This window comes from Periophthalmus magnuspinnatus, chromosome 9 (assembly GCF_009829125.3).
Source record: "Periophthalmus magnuspinnatus isolate fPerMag1 chromosome 9, fPerMag1.2.pri, whole genome shotgun sequence".
Taxonomy (NCBI): Eukaryota; Metazoa; Chordata; class Actinopteri; order Gobiiformes; family Gobiidae; genus Periophthalmus; species Periophthalmus magnuspinnatus.
In genome coordinates this window covers 8,391,858-8,409,597 of record NC_047134.1, presented here as the reverse complement: position 1 = coordinate 8,409,597, position 17,740 = coordinate 8,391,858, and the positions used below count along the sequence as shown (strand labels likewise).

Genomic DNA, 17,740 nt, shown 5'->3' with positions numbered 1-17,740 from the left:
TCTCGGAATTATGGACGGATGTGATGTAAGATTGGCATATGAGTTAAGAGGAAGTAAAACCAATTTTGACCAGCTTATCTTATGCTATCTATGCCAATCGTGGCATAGTTGGTCACAGTTATTCAATTTAGAGATATATGGGTCAATGCGATGAGCCAGGATTTGAGCATAAACATTTATGTCAGTGTTAAGAAGTGATAAAGGCCTATAATTACTACATAGAGTTTGATTTATTTGCTTTAGGTAAAATAATAATTATTGCTTGATTCGCATCATTAATGAAGGAACCTTTCTCAATTGAAGTCAATAAAAATTGTTTTTAGAAACAAATATCCCAATTCATTCCAAAATGTAAGATAAAATTCTGAGTGGATACCATCCCAACCCGGGGATTTACCCTGTTTCATGCTATTTAGGGCAGCGTGAAGCTCATTTATTGAAATTTTACTGTTAAGGTTTGTACTTTTTCTTGAGATAAGGAGGCTAACGTCATGTAGAAATGTTTTGCATCCTGCTTTGTTTAACACAATTGTGGATGAATATAATGTTTGATAGAAAGAGTGAAACTCTTTGTTTATATCTTTGGGATCTTTTATTATTTCATTGTTCACTTTAATGGTGATTATATTACTGTGCTTTGCGCATTTATTTAGTTTTATTGCAAGAAGTGAATTATTTCTGGTACCACTAAAATAATGGTATTGTCTAGATCTATGATTGTCAAATTCAGCTCTGGCTCGCAGAAGTGTGTATAACTTTGATTTAACAATCTCAATAATGTTTGCTCTGTTATTACAAAATTCCATTCGATGTTGTTTTTGTTCTAATACTTGTAAAATGTGTTCATATTGTTTAATTTTTTCTTAGTTCATCTTATTTATATGTGATGAGTAAGAGATCGTAGCATTACAAATGCAACCCTTAATAGCATACCATAATGTTCATGGGTCAACTCTGGGAGCAGAATTAAAAATTTAAATTTGTTTTATTTGCTTTCTTATATAATCACAATGATCTAAGTTTTTAAGTAAAAGTATTAAGATGCCTTCTAGTGGCTCTTACTAAAATGTTGTTGAGCGACAATTTGGCAATGACCATTGAATGGTCAGATAAAGCATTTGGAATGATTTTAGCGTTGTGCATTTTCATAAAGACAGAAGTATTAGCTAGTAAATAGTCTATTCTAGAATAAGTTTTATGCCTATGTGAAAAAAGGTGTATTGTCTTAAATTTGGATTTGATAAATGATATAAAATCAAGTAGCAAACTCCCAAAAGCATTAGTTGCCATTTTTTGTGAGTACTGTCAGCGACAAGATGAACTATCAAGGGTTGCATTTAAAATAGCATTCATATTAGCACCAATAATTAACGCATATTCTTGTAAAATTTATAATTTTTTCCCCATAAAATTTTGAATCATAATGGTTTGGTGCATATATAATATGAGATTAGGGCATAATCTCGTCCTGAAAGATTATTTTATATATGCAATACGCCCACCAGGGCCATAACTATCTGTAATTGTCAGATTTAGATTGCGTTTAATTACTACCAATGTTACACAATTCTTTGATTCTAATGAAGAAGATGCAGCAATAAAATAGTGCTGATCTGAAAATCAATTAATATCTGCCTTTTGCAGATGAGATTCTTGTATAAAGGCAATGTCAACTGTCATGATCCGCACTGTCCGCTCCTGGTTTTACTCCTGTCCTGCTCTTTCCCTCCCTCTCCTGCCAGATCTGGGCTGGGCTCCTGGCTCCTCCTGCGTGCACCTGCAGCCCATCAGCGCAATCAACACACCTGCTGTGCATAAAAGGAGCTGGGAGAAGAGACTCAGCGCGAGATCATCGTCGTGTCACTGCATTCCGGTCTGTTCCTGCGTTCCGTGTTCCCGTTGTGCTCCGGCCCTGGATGTCTCCTGCCCGCTGTGCCCTACGCCCGTCTGGTCTGCCTGTCTGCCTGTCGTCCCTTCATGTCCTCGGTCCCTGTGTTTCCTGTGTTCCTGCTCACCTGCTCACCTGCTCACCTGCGGATCACCCACTGTTTGTACCTTGTCCCTTTTCTTACAATAAATCCTGTAAATATTCCCCAAGTCTTCATCCTTTGGTCCGCTACACTCACCCGTTACGACAGTCAACACTGTATCTTAATAGGTGATCTAACCATGCTGTGCATTTTATAGGGACATTTAAACCTTTAGTATTCCAAGTACATATATTAACACAAGTTGTCATGTTATTTCAGTTTGTTCTTTAATATACAGTAATAATAGATATGGAAAACCCAAAACCCCCACCGTGTATCACCATGAGCTCAAAAAAAAAAAAAAAAATGTGAAGGGAGTGAAGCTGAAACCTCACGTAAGGTGGGTTCCCCTCCCTTAACTAATATATACACCTGACTATGTGAGGAAGTGGCTACATAAAGAAAATCCGTACAGTTCCCATTATTATTTGTATATTTAGATTTCTTCCTTTTTCTACAAAGTATAAACTGAAATCAAAACTAGCACCTTTCACTTTAGGTCCTTTTTCATGTCCATCCGCAGTATGCGGAGGGGCACCAGGAGAGCGTTCGGAGCCAATTCTGAGGGCCCGCATTATCAATTCTTTCATCAGCAATTGAAGGAAACCATTTGGGCAAAGTGATGTAGGACAGCAGACTGGTTCCCCCTGCGCTTCCGGTAAGTTTTTAATTCGTACATTATCTCTTCTGCTCCTGTCTTCTTGGAGAGCAGTTGCCTCTTCGAGGATGTTGTACTTGTCAATTAGTGTTTCTGACAGATTTTCAACTTTAGTAGAGAGTTTTTTTCTGATCCGTCTACAGCTTTTTATAGCCTTTGTGTTGTTCATCATTTCTCCTTGTAGTTGGATGGATTTAGAAATAAATTGTGATTTAAAGAACTCATGTTGCTCATCCAGAGATACCTTAATCAGGCTTATTATCATTTGCGAGTTTGTCAGATTCAGTGTTTGGATTTTTGTCTGTGTTCATCAAAAGGTGATTCCACAGGTGGTTTGTCGGGAAACTTCTCAGCTTGTTTGCTTGCCTTGTTTGCTTGACAATCCTAAGATATTTTCCTAAATCAACATTAATGCAATAAAACAAGTGTAGCTTATACATATAAATCAAATATCAACATAAAACATCATTCATTAACATTAACAGATTAACAATGAATTTGCATGCATTACCAAACGTAAACCAAAACTTGGCTCCCACAGATGTATTTTGCCAAAAGGTTTTTAATGTGTAACCACATGTTGCCGAGAAGAAGTCCCGCCTCACACACACGCACTGGGAGGCCTATAAAAGCTGGAAACACAAACATCTCAGGACTCTCTCCCTATCCTTTCCTGAGAGTCCGGTGCTCCATTGTTAACTTTACCTGTGATGAACTCATTAAACCCTTCCCGCTCGGACCAACTTCTGTCATTGTGTCCTTAGGCAAAACACTTCACCCAAGTGGTGTGTGCGTGAATAATTGGTGGTGGTCGGGGGGCGCAGATTGGCATTAGCTAATGCTAATGATTACACATAATACACATTTGACCCACAATTAAGTCAATAGCAGAATAAACCACGCTTACCGATCAGGAACAGCATCCAGTCCATCAAATCATAAGGTCCTCTGCTCCTCAGTCCATCATGAGATCTTCACTCGGTTCCACGAACCGCTCCGGGTCCAAGATGCCTCTAGTTTAACTTGTACAAACATCCACAGTGTCCTCGGTCGCGTACTTCCTTTCGTTTGTCCGTTTCGTCATGTTTAAAACGCAAAACAGCTGCAAAACAGTGCGTAAAATTACGCAATTACGCGTGCATAATTTTACTCGCGGATCTTTGCCCGAGGGCGGGCCGTCGGAACGTTAAGGGGTTAAACACTTAGAATCATTAGCGAGTCTTCACTCCACGTCGGTCACATCGGCTAAAACACTGGGAGCGGGACATGAGGACGCCTGTCAATGACATTGATAAGATGCGCAAATACGTATGTGAATCACATAAGTGGCTGGAGCAGCTCGTCACTGGTCACACTCACTGACTCACACTGAAAAATAGCGCAGAATGAATTGTTGGGTGTTTATTTTATTTTCAACTCCGGTTCGATTTTTTTGTGCGCAGCACAGATTTTCTGTGCGCGAGACCGTGTCAGCAGTGCGCAATTGCGCACGCGCGCAGTTTAGAGGGAACGGTGTTCATGACCTTTGTTATTACTGTTCATGACCAACATGGCTCCACTAGATGGAGCTATTTTATCTGAATGGCGTGTCTTTGGGTAAAAGATAACGTTACAAATATAGAGGCTTTTATTTCGTGTGAGCTAATGTCAGTTTTACCAGCTTGTTACTATTCAATCATTGTTTATTATTATGATTTTTTTCTTGTAGTTATATGGTGTGTTATTTGTACATTTACACTTATTCACTGTTGTTTGTATCTTTCTTGTTGTTTCAGAACCACACACGCACCTATACATTCGTACTTAATCAGACAGTCCTAATAAACATCATCCAATCCAGTGAAGCTTCATAGTGATTCTGACCACCACCTTAGTGATCCAGCAAATTAATATAGCAAGGAAAACGATCCTTCCTTACAACTGCGGTTCCTTCGGATTGTCCCTTGTGGCCCCCTGATGACATAGGACCATGGAGCTTGCCTCATCCTCCTTTTTATCTCCGACTGACATACCTGCAGATCAGGCAAACATGGCTACAGAGCCCCGAGTACTCATTTGCAAGGTCTTTCATTTCTTGGCATGCTAACTGTGTCTTTGATCACTGTCTCTGGTATTCCAAGACGTGCAACTATTGACTTCAAATGGCTCAACTCGCTCTTCATACTGCACGTTCTCTATATACTTAGAGAAACACTCCTTACTTTTCCCTCTGTGTTTGTGAGTACCACTTGAGCTCTGTGTTGTAGAGTACAGATTACTCAGAGTTTGTGCTGCAGTGTACGGTGTGAATCAAACAGCAGGCACTGGTCAGTGTGTGTAGGTTTCCTGAAGACTTCTACCTGAAGTCGCCTGTCCTCTCCTATAGTTACTGCACAATCTAAGAAGGCCAGTTTGTTCTCCTGTGTGAACTTGATGTTTGAATCCACAGCATTAATATGTGCAGTAAAGGGTTCCAGATCTTGAATTTTGATTTTAGTCAAGTTGTCATCCACGTATCGGTACCAATGCGTAGGTGGACTGCCTGGAAATGAGGCCAATGCCTCCTGTTCAAATTGTTCCATGTATAAGTTAGCCATTATTGGAAATACCGGTGAGCCCATGGCACAGTTGTGGATTTGCCTATAGAAGTTCCCTCTAAACTAAAAATATGTGGCATTTAAACAAATTTTAAGCAGTTGGCAGATTTGGTCTGGTGACAGTATAGTTCCATCCTTTAGCTTAGTATCCTGTCACTGGACCAAATCTGACTTTATTTTATAAATAATTAACCAGACAGCGGGCAATTTATGTCCAACAGAGCAAAAAGGATATGAGAATGTAACAGGTTTGAGAAGCAGGTGTAAACACTGGAGCAATTTTTGCACAGACTTTATAAATAATATTCAGTTCTTTAACATTGCTCTTTCACAAAGTTAAGCTAATGGCAGGTTTTTTTGAAGGCAGCAGCAGTGACTAAACACACTTTATCTGAGACAGTTCGGGTCTGACTGTCACACCCATTTCCACAAAAGCAGCCATCTGATCCATAGAACTACAGGCCACATTTACACATCTGTTCTACATCCCGAGAGTCGACAGTGAAGGGTCTACCTGTTGTACAAGAGACATGGCCGCCATGGGCTATGTCTACACATCATCCTGCTTTGTGTGTTACACTGGCTCACTCTACTTTTTAGTCCTCCACCCCTTCTGTCCCAACACTCTCTCCATTAGTCCTCCCTTTCGTCCTCTTCACTGACTAGTTTGTATGGACTGTGGACTGTGTGTGTGAACAGAACATTTAGAGAAACCTCAGCTCAGTGCACACTCATCCGTGCATTAGCTGGGCTTTCAGGAAGTCATGACCCCTGAGCAGCCATAGGTTTCCAAGGCAACATGGAGGAGTTTCAGTAATGAGCTGCCCATCAGATTTTTAGACCACAATGAGCTTCATCCAGTAAATCTCATAGACTGACTGTACTAAAGTAGTGCAGGTCAGATGAGATAAAATATAAACCTTTGACACAAACTCCAGAGGTTTGAAACAGTAGCTCATATCACTATGGTGGTGAGGTTTTAATGTTTTGGAGTGGGTTTTCTTTCTGTTTTAATTCAATTCAATTCAATTCATTTATTTTTGTAACGCCCAAAATCACAACAACAGTTGTCTCGAAGGGCGTTCATGTTTTGGTTGATGGGGGAAACCGGAGTACCCGGAGGAAACCCATCCAGACACGGGGAGAAACATGAAAAACTCCACACAGAAAGGCCTGGCGACCCAGGGATCGAACCAAACCCTCTTGCTGTGAGGCATGAGTGTTACCACTCAGCCACCGTGCCACCAACACACAAAAACAAAACAACAGGAAAAATCAGACAAAACAAGAAAAATCGGCCAGTTTTAGCAGTCGGACATCTCGTTAGAATATGTCTGATAGGCAAACGTTATGTGTTGGATTTAAAGGAAGCCTGCACTCTTACAGTTTAGAAAAGGTTCTACAATCACAACTGAACCTTTGGTGCCTTAACCTGCAGGTAGAGGTCTCAACAACGTTTTTGTCATTCTCAGTACATGGACAGGCCATGCCACATGAGAAAGCTCAGAACCTCCTGAATTCACTCACTGAGCTGCAGAGGCTACACTAACACTAATTAACGATTGGCTGCAGGTGCTGGAGTTTACATAGTGACGTTTCAAATCAGAGAGAGTCCTTTTAGGTTTAAATCAACTGGCTTTCATCACTAAAACTGGCAACACAAATGAGAGACTCATATGGGGCTTATTCTGCTTTCCGATAGGATGAAATTTAAAATCTACATACAGTTAATTTAAAATCTATATACATTTTCTGTAAAATCTACACACAGTTCCTTTAAAATCTATATAAAGTTGCTTTGATTCAGACTTCCAATATTATGACATTTCCTCACGCTGCCACTAGAGAGCGAAGATGATCTGTGCAAGTGGAAGACATGGTTTATTTTTCAGTCTGTAAATCACACGCTGCTTATGGATGTCCTTACAATGTTTCACTTTGTCATTGCTTGAAATGTTCACGAAAAACATCATGGCAAAGGCGCTTCTGTGTAATTAGTGATTAGTACAAACGCATCGCCATGTTTGCGTCTGCTCGGTGATCCTTCACAACTCTACAGCGCCATTCCATAGCGCCACAGAGCGTTTACGGAAGCGCCGTGGCCTCGTTACATTTGAAGGGCACACACGCGGGGAGGAGGGCACACGCGGTGCAGCGGCGCTCTGTCAGCCGCTGTGTCTTCATTTCAGGCGGGGGACGGTCTCATGTAGCGCTCGCATCAACCCCAGCCCAGAGCGTACCCTACCCGCCTTCATTCACCGTGTCTGCCCCGGTCTACTCGGATATCTGCAGCCCAGAGGAGCAGCTCGGACGCGGAGATGCCGATGGTCTCAAGCGCGACACGGACACTACACACGGGACTTCTACAACAGTGACGACAATTTAGATCTGCAAAGCATCATTGCATCGAGACCCTGCGATTATTTCACGCTTATAACCTCGCAGGTAAGTGATAATTATCTAGCTATACGCATGCGTAAAGATGTGCAACCTCTCAGGGACATGTTGGTTTTCAAACGCCAGGTAAGACAAATACATCTCAAAATGGCTAGGAATTGTTGTTTACATTGTGTCCATTCAGAATAGCTGGAGCTTAATACATTGTTATTCCATTATTATTAGGTTCATAACCAGCATTTGATGTTTACACAGACCTCTATTAAAGCGTGCTGCTGAGTAAACATTCCCATGGCAGTTTAGTGTTGCCTGTCTGACACAATGTCCTTGGAGTATTGTATAATTAGGACAAGCCCCGCTGCCTCCTGCTACCAAAGACAACTGCTCTGAAATTATCTGAGGTTTTCAAGTGAGTGGAGGGTCAGGACAGTCAAACGGTAACAGTGCTAGATTTTCATCACCCTGAAAACCATGGATAGCCTCAATAATTGCTCTGGTGACACTGGTTAACTGCTTTGACACAATGAGTATAAAAGCAGTTGTTCGACTATCCAGTGTTAAAGATACACTTTGGAGCTAAACAGTGACCATCCGCTCTTGTTCCGGAAGTAAATTTTCCAATTTATTCCCTATAGATTTAATCAAAAAATTCAAATATTAAGAGTTCAAAGGCATCAGGGAGGTTAATCTGCTACATGGTAACTAAAATCCAAAACAAATCCAAAAAGCACATGTAAAACACAAAATTCGAAGAAATGCTTTAATAACTTAGTGGTTTATAAAGTTTCAGAAACAGACTTTAAATAAAATTATAGGGATTGTAAGAAAGCATGTTTTCCAAGATATTTTGTGTTAATAAAAACACCTGCAATTTTATGCAAGATGGATACATTTAAAACCATACAGTGGAATGTTTTACGTACAACAACAATATTCCATAGAGAAAAGCAGCTGGCAGACCCCCATTAGAAAACTTACCTTTAATGCCATTCAGTTACATAGTCCATTCATCTTTTGTGCGATACTTGAATCTCAATCATGACACTGGCACATTTACAGTTAATTTAATTAGTTTAAAGTTATCTGAATAATAATAATAATAATAATACAAAAAAAAAAAAAAAATAGAGATACTCGTTTTTTGTTCATTCTCATCCTCTCCATAGGATCTCTCAGTAGATTCAAGTAGGCTTTGGAATAGTGTTGTCACAATTAGGCCTGTCACGACAATTCCTATATCAACTTATTTTATCATATATATGAAAGCTGGAACAATATATTTTGGGACTCAGTATTTATCGTATGTAGAATTTCTTTGCATAAGTGGGGAGGTTTTTGCCATTTTTATGTAATATGATGAGACTTGAGCTGCAAAGGGATGAGTAAATAACTTCTATGGCTAATTATCCGTTTATTCTTCTATTTATTTGTTGCAGCTCAGGCAATGATTCAGAATATTAAAACACCGATTTACTGGGATTATCCTGCTTTGTATCAGTGGTATAAAATAGTTTCAATGTTATCATTTATCGCAATATTTCTCTGTAATGATATCTCGTGCTTCCAAATGTGTTATCGTGACAAGCCCTGTCACAGTTCTAACATTTCAAAATCCATTTCAGTACTAAGGAATGGACTAGATACTCAATACCGATTCATATACCACGATGATAATAAAAAACACTCTAGATCAGTGGTCCCTAACCACCGGGCCGGGGACCGGTACCGGTCCGTTACGCATTTGCTACCAGGCCGCACTAAAACAGTAAATAATTTATCAGCAACTGCATCTTCTCTTTTGCCCATCCCTCATGACCCGCTAATAATCTTGTCCTTAGATATATAATGAAAATCCTGATAGGAAATCGCCACAGAAATCTATTTGATGTAGTGGCAAGTATATTATCTGCTCTTGTCTCCGCGATGACGTATCACATATAACACATCAGACACATTGCCCAAACGTAGAGCCACAATTGAGTGAAAATGAGCCAAAACAAAAGTCTTTGGAGAGCTTTTTAACAAAGGGGAAAAGGTCAACTGTGGAGCCAGAAGAGGAGACTACGACCTCCAAGAAAAACAAAGCTAAATTTAACAGACAACACCAGGAGTCCTACTTAAAATATGGGTTTGTTGCTTCAGGTGACTCTCATGCGAGTCCGCTCTGCGTAATATACGGGAAAAGCAAATGAGGCAATGAAACTTTCAAAACTGCTTTGGCACATGGAGACTAAGCACCTGGGATTAAAAGATAAGATTTAAAATTTTTTTTTGTGTGATCAAATTTTTATTCAAGTATCAATCTCAAGTGCAAATATACAGGTTCAATCCGATTACCTTTTCCCCCCTTTTTTTCTGATGTGCCACTTGCTTCTGTTTTATTGTGGCTTTGGGCTGCATTTGGCACCAAACAAGTCAAAAGACACTGGAAGCGCTGATGCACAAAATGCAAAAACATGGGTTTTTCCAGGCATCGCCATGGCAACACCATGCAAAATACAAACATGGCCCAGCGGACTTTTTTGATGGGGACGACCTGTCCACGTGTCTCTTGTTCACTGCCCTGTGTCACGGATATGTTTGCTATCTCCTGCTCTTTGCTGTGTGCGCGCTGCGTACACGCTACCTACAGTACCTACAGTGTAGGGTTTACATGGGTACACAGCATAGTATTAGCTCCATGGTGTAGGGCCTGTGCACACTCTGAGAATGGGCCAACTGCCACCTACAGTAGTGGACGTGCAATTACACTCTATTCTATTACGGCAAATGAAAAGAATGTTCCCGGAGTCATACGCTTGATTTCAATTTGAGCAAAATCGGACTTCACATGCACAAACGGGAGCAAATTTTGCCTGTCATTCGCTATGGCGTCGAGGCTGCCCATTGACCTCCCATTGATTTACATTCATTTTAGCAGTAATAAAGATGCCCCATGCCTGCAGCATGGGTGCTTGGATAGGGCTCGATACCAGGAGTGCGTTTGGGGACATGTGCGCATCGCGTTGTCTTTGTCAACATTGAGTCCATAGACTCAATGTTGACGCTGACATGCTAGCAAGAACAAATATGCATATATTGCTAAGATAAAGGAGGCGACGGGGCACACGAAAATGAGGGTCAGTGAGGGTCTGTTGGGAACATCTGGCAGAGCCTTCTGTTAGCGGGGTCTTCAACTCGCACCTCCTGGAGAGCTTCTCCCAGATCCCAGGGGAGGCTGGGGATTTGGATTCTGAGCAGGCTATGTTCTTTACCTCTATTGTCAACCTGGCCACTCTAGCTGTGGTTGTAAGGTCTCTGGTACTTGTTGTGGTGGCAACCCCCGAACCCAGTTGTGGACACCAAAAGTAAGGGATGCCATCAGGCTGAAGGAGACCTTCCGGGCCTTGTTGGCTTGTGGAACTCATGGGAGGAATTTGGTGTAGAGCTGTTGCTCCTCCATGTCGAGAGGAGCCAACTGTGGTGACTCAGGCAGTGGGGTCCTGCCGGAGGAGTTGAAAGATGTGTCTAGGGTGAGGGAAGTCTAGGAGTCCTTGCTTAGACTGCTGCCTTCGCAACCCGGCCCCATATAAGCAGAAGAAAATGGATGGACTTGTTCAAATGAGTATCTAATTTTGATACCAGTTTTAGTATGGATTAGTTTGGAATAACGTTTTTCTACTCCCTGTATTCCCACAATCATGCCCTAAGATTCAAAATAAATTAAAGTTTCTTGTAGGTCGTGTGTCTGTGTCCTCTGTGATAGCCTCTGCAGCAAACTCCTAAAGAGTCACCAAACAAGTCTGTAATGCGTCTGCCTCATCGGACCCAGCTGCTCTTTGGCAACTGTTCAAACTGCACAAAGGAGGAACTTTCACCATTTGTGGTGATGATTAACAAACACTTTACACAACGTATTCACTATGTAGAGTACTTCACCTGCTCCTAATTCTTACGATCTTAAAAACATAAAAAACAGAAGTAGCTCATTTTAAAATAAAACATTCCTCACTTACCTTACACAGCCTGTGCATCCTAATTATTTACCATGATGAGTTTATAAGCGTTTCTCACAATTTTCAGAGGCCAGAGTGAAGTAATGTACAATAATATTAGCAACAACTAGCATGCTAACAGTGCACCTCCTGATTCTCTGACAATGAAACTATTTATAATTAGATGCAGACAGTACACAGTGAATTTATTTAGACCTAAAGAACTGCTTATACAGTATATCTTTACTGGGACAAGACACATTTTGCTCAAACGCATCAGAAACTTGGGTACAGGGCCTTTAAAGTGGGTATATTGGGGTTGTGGTATGGACAATGATTGTGCTTTTGTAATGTTGAGGTATGGCCAGCGATTATGTTTTAGGGGGCACATCATTGTTTTTTATTTAAAAACAACAGTTTCTCCACTGTGGCAGAATGCCACTGCCAACTTATATAAATGAGGATAGACATATTTCTGTCTCTCCCAATATTGAAGGGGGTCCCCCAGCCTTCTAATATTTGGCTCCATCATATAGCGCTGGACCTCAATAAAAATTCATATAAATGCAACTCAAATAGAATAACAATAATACCTTAGGAAACAGCCTCAACAGTTTGTGTCGTTGATGACTATGGTGGTGGTGAGGATGAAGAGGAGGTGGTGGTGGTGGCCCTCATTATGGAAGCACATTCTGCTTTTAGTCTTTTTTCTGCTTCACCCACTCTTGCAGGGCTGAGAAATCCGATTTTTTTTTTTAAACCTTGGGTCCAGTAGTGTCGCAAGGCACATAATGCTCATGGCTTGTATCCTATCCAGCTTCTCTCTCAAGAGCTTCCTCAGTTTTTCAGCCAGAGAAGACCCAATGGATGGTGTTTTTTGCATTTCCTCACTGAGGCAATGATCCATCATAGCAAGTAAAGGTATGACCTTTGAGCCAGACACCCTTTTTTCCTGAGAGAGCTCAGTGGTTGCATCATAAAATGGTCCTAGGACAATCAGACACTCAGACATTATGCTATATTCCTCTGATTAAAATCGGCGAGATGTCTGTTGTGAGGCTTGCCAAAGCAGCACCCACCGGCTCTCTTTGCTGAAATAGACTTTGTAGCAGATTGTAAGTGCTGTTCCAATGGGCTTCCACTCCCTGGATCAGTTTGAGCAGTTTGAGTTGAGGCTTGCCCAATTGTTCCTGCACCACTGCAAGCCTCTCCTTACAAAATACAATTAAAAAAGTATTCATTAAATTGTCAAGGCAGCAGAACTATAAACTAAAGCAGTCTTAAAGAAACTAATTAAGCCATAGAACCTACCTTTGCAGTGGTACTGCTCCTGAAATATCCCACCATCTTCCTGGATGTGGCCTGGATGTCAGAGAGCTCAGGGGTCTGGTCAAGGGCCTTCTTCACCACTAAGTTGAGGGTGTGGGCTACACATATGGCATGTTTGAGCCGTAGCTCCCTTGCACAAGCCCCCATATTGGCAGCCCCATCTGTTACAAGGCATGTAACTTTGTCCGTAATAGCCCATTCCCTCATGAGTGAGCCTTTTTAATATTTTCTGCAGTGTGCGCCTTTGGAAAATGTTGCACTCCCAAATTGTACTTAATATGCTGGAGTCGTCAATAAAATGGCAGGTGACCGTGAGATAGGCCTTTGTGTTGACAGAGGTCCACATATCTGATGTGAGAGTCACAGCTGCTGCCTTCTCAATGCTGGCCTTAGCTTTCCCCTTCATCTCCTGGTACCTGGCCTCCACCATGGCTTTCAAGGCCTAAAGGAAAGAAAAAGCATTTAGTTTAAAAGTACGAGGTGGCTGTCCTGTGACTGATGGACTCAGGTTTGAGCCTCAGTCCTGCCTGTCCATATTGTTAATGGTTATTATTCAGTAAAAGTACCATTTTCAATGCTTTTATTACCTTCTTAGTGGGGAGAACATAGCTAGGATTTAACAATTTAACAAATCTTTTAAATTCTTTGTTCTCCAGAATACTAAAAGGCTGGGTGTCCTCAATCACCATGCGAACTAGGTCTTCATCTATTTGAGATTTTCACCTGAGGAAAGAAAATAAAAACAAAGCACAAATATAAATATCACACACATTAACTTATTACAGTTTTTGATGGCTGACCTGGTCATGGTCCACATTCGGTGTCCTTATTCTCATGCAAAGCTCTGTTCTGTAGTGTCTAAGCATGGTTGAGGTGGTGTTGTTACATCCCAGCTCCCTGCCACATAGCAAGCACTTCACCTTGTACAAAAGTAAAGACAGCCGAAGATAAATTGCATTGCACAATCAATATTAATTTTGAAAAAAATATTGTTCATACCTTGTTGGGAGAAATGAGATGAAAATGTTCCCACACAGGGGACATCCTCCTCTTCGATTTGAACATGTCTATCTTGTACACTGCCTGGCCAAAAAAAAAAGTCGCCACCAAAAAAAAGGTCACACACTCTAATATTTCGTTCAACCGCCTTTAGCTTTGACTATGGCACACATTCGCTGTGGCATTGTTTCAATGAGCTTCTGCAATGTCACAAGATTTATTTCCATTCAGTGTTGCATTAGTTTTTCACCAAAACCTTGCATTGATGATGGTAGAGCCTGACCGCTGCGCAAAGCCTTCTCCAGCACATCCCAAAGATTCTCAATGGGTTTAAGGTCTGGACTCATGCTCCCTGATCCACTCTTTCACAATTTGAGCCATCCTCAATCCTCGCATTGTCATTTTGGAATATGCCCATGCCATCAGGGAATTAAAAATCCATTGATGGAATAACTTGGTCATTCAGTGTATTCAGGTAGTCAGCTGACCTCATTCTTTGAGCACATACTGTGGCTGAACCTTGACCTGTCCAACTGGAGGAGGCTCTTACCTATGTGCCTAGTTAAATCCAGGTGGCAACTGTTTTTTTTTGGCCGGCCGGGTGTTTTAGATAAGGCTGAACGGTTTGTGGAAAATACAGTGGCATGCAAAATATTCATTCCTCTGGAACTTTTTCAAACATTGCCGTGTCACAACCACAAATTTAAATACATTTTATTAGCATTTTAGCTGAATGAGCAAGACAAAATGGCATGCAAGTATGAAGTGGAAGGAAATTTTTACAGATTTCCAATTTTGTTTTAAATAAAAAAAAAATTAAAAGTGCAGTGTGCAAAAGTATTCAGCCCGCTTTTTCGTGAATGCAACCAGTTGCTTTTAGAAGTTGCCTAATGATTTTGGAAAGATTGTTCACCTAATGACTAAAAAGAGTCCACCTGTGTGTAATATTGTCTCAGTATAAATGCAGCTGTGCTGTGAAGGCCATAGAAGTTAAGAGAGTGTTGGAAAGCAAACCACAAAATGATCCACAGCTCAGGTGGGGGAATCTGTTCACAGGACAACTATTAGTCCTACACTACACAAGTCTGGTCTTTATGGAAGAGTGGCAAGAAGAAAGCATTGGTGAAAACCCTCCATAAGAAGTCTCGTTTACAGTTTGCTAGAAGTCATTTAGAGGACACAGCAAACATGTGGCAGACGGTGCTCTGGTCTGATGAGACCAAAATCTAACTTTTTGGCCTAAAAGCAAAAAGCAATGTGTGGAGGAAAACTAGCACTGCACATCACTCTGAACAAACCATCCTCACAGTCAAACACGGTGGTGGCAGCATCATGCTGTGGGGGTGCTTTTCTTCAGCTGGAACAGGGAAGCTGGTCAGAGGGAAGATGGTCAGAGGGAAGATGGATGGAGCTAAATACAGGGCAATGTTGGAATAAAACCTGTTGGAGTCTGTAAAAGACTTGAGACTGGGGCGGAGGTTCACCTTCCAGCAGGACAACGATCCTAAACATAAAGCCAAAGCGACAATGGAATGGTTAAAAGCATATGCCATTCTAAACATATTCATGTGTTAGAAGGGCACAGTAAAAGTCATTTAGAATCTGTGGCAAGATCTGAAAACTGCAGTTCACAAACGGTCTCCATCAAATCTGTCAGAGCTAGAACTGTTTTGCCAGGAAGAAAGGGCAAAGGTTTCAGTCTGTGGGTGTGCAAAGCTGGTGGAGACATACCCCAAAAGACTTGCAGCAGTATTCCACAAAGTATTGACTTAGGGGGGGCTGAATACTTTTGCACGCTGGACTTTTCAGTTTTGTATTTATTTATTTATTTTTTTATCTGGAAATGATGTATAATTTTCTTTTTACTTCACACTTATGTACCATTTTGTGTTACTTATTCACATAAAATGCAACTTAAAAAATGTTAAAATTTGTGGTTGTGACTTGACAAAATTTGAAAAAGTTCCAGGGGGATAAATACTTTTGCAAGTCACTGTATCTTATTGTGATTTTTCTGACAAGCATTGTGATTGAGATGTTTGTTTTAATAATGGGATTCTCTTTAAAATTCACCTTTTAAACACATCCAGAAGAACTGACAAAAAAGACAAAAAATATTAACATGAATATGAAGGATCACATTTCAGAACATGTTTGTACAGATCTAAACTATAAGATTAGCAGTGTTTATGCAGAATGACAGGAGATGTTGTTTGTGGAGGAAATTATGGTACTTAAAAAACTGCAGCCTTTATGATTTGTTAATTATGTCCATTCAAATTCCGCTATGATAATGATTAATTGTGCAGCCCTATAGTATGCTGAGATTAGTGTTATCATGATACTAAAATTTCTAATTAGATTTTGACAACTATGACACCACGATGAAAATAAAAAAAATATATTTTTTTGTAATAGAATTAACTTTTCATATACAAAATAATAGTAATAATAGTACGTTCTTTATCTTAGGTCTTATTCCTTCTGATGATGCTCAAAAACATTTTTCAGAAAAGCACAAATTTATTTATTTATTTATTTATTTATAGCGGACAGTGCATATTGACCAACAGTAACTGTTTAACATGCCAGAATTAGCCAAGAGCCTAGTTTTCATCTGTTGTCCGTTGCCATGGTGTACAGATGAAAAATTTTGTCCTATTTGATTTTTTTGCAGTATCGATACTTGCTCAAATGAGTATACAATACTAGTTTTAGTATTTCAATTTTTTATACATTTGACAATCCAACTGGGGGCACAAGACACAGTTAGGTCACGGTGAAATGGTGAAATATGAAAAAAAAAAAACTAAAACAAAACATACTCTTGTGTGTATTGTGTATTTTTTTAATCAAGCTTAACTGTGTAAATAGTCGTCTAAATTAGTTTGACTATTCAAAGTATTTGTCTGTGGCCTGACATCACAGTTATTTTGAGCTGGTGAGAGTCCTGGTATGTGTGTGCGGGTGTGTATGTGTGTGTGTGAAGTGGATGGGGCGGTCCAGTGGACGAGTCATGGGGGAGTGTCTTTGTCTGAGCATATGGACCTGGAGGCTCGCTAACACTGTGACTAAGAGCTCTGTAAAATACACTCAACCTCCCGCATGTGCTAATGACCACAGTGGATCTGTGCCAGCATTATACAAGCATCAGAGGTGTACCACTATCAGTGACCACTGTTGATTACTCAAGCAGTAGTAGGGCCGGGTGATATGACAGTAAATCCTAATCATGATCTTCTATTTGTCTCATTGAGGGAATTCTAGCTTTGCAATGGATTGTCCAAGAACAGCAAGAGAAGGTGAAATAAACTAAAATAAGAGTCACAGCACTATCACATACAGTAAGTGGCTCTGACTCAGATTTCTGTGAATTTGACCTTTAGGTGATATGATTTGTTTGTGATTCATACTTTCCTTGTTTAATGCACATTCAAGACACTTTTACCCAAACTAGGACTGGGTGGGAAAACCATGCAGACACAGGACAACATTCAAACTGCACATAGCAACTTGTATGCTGAGTCGACATGCTTAGCAAAATAATAACTGTGATTTCATGTTATGTTTCAAATGATCTGAATAATAATTTTTTAAATAATCAAGCTGCCCTACCATTAAGAGCGCCAAGGTGAACTAGAGCCATTCCAAGTGTACCTAATGAAGACAAGCAGATGACACAACAGTTACACAGTGCACCATTGTTTTATTCAGGCTTGTAAGTGGAACCTTCATATATCCATTTGGAGAGAGTCACCCACCCATCACCGACACACA

The 17,740-nt window shown here is 40.5% G+C and overlaps 1 protein-coding gene across 1 annotated transcript in view; it reads left to right on the top strand.

Annotated features, from left to right (window-relative positions):
* Positions 1 to 7,379: 7,379 nt before the first annotated feature.
* inpp5jb (inositol polyphosphate-5-phosphatase Jb) overlaps positions 7,380 to 17,740 on the top strand; it is a 68,738-nt gene continuing 58,377 nt past the window's right edge. Inside the window, 1 exon segment of the mRNA XM_055224062.1 lies at positions 7,380 to 7,709. The gene's annotated coding sequence lies outside the window, so the exon portion shown is untranslated.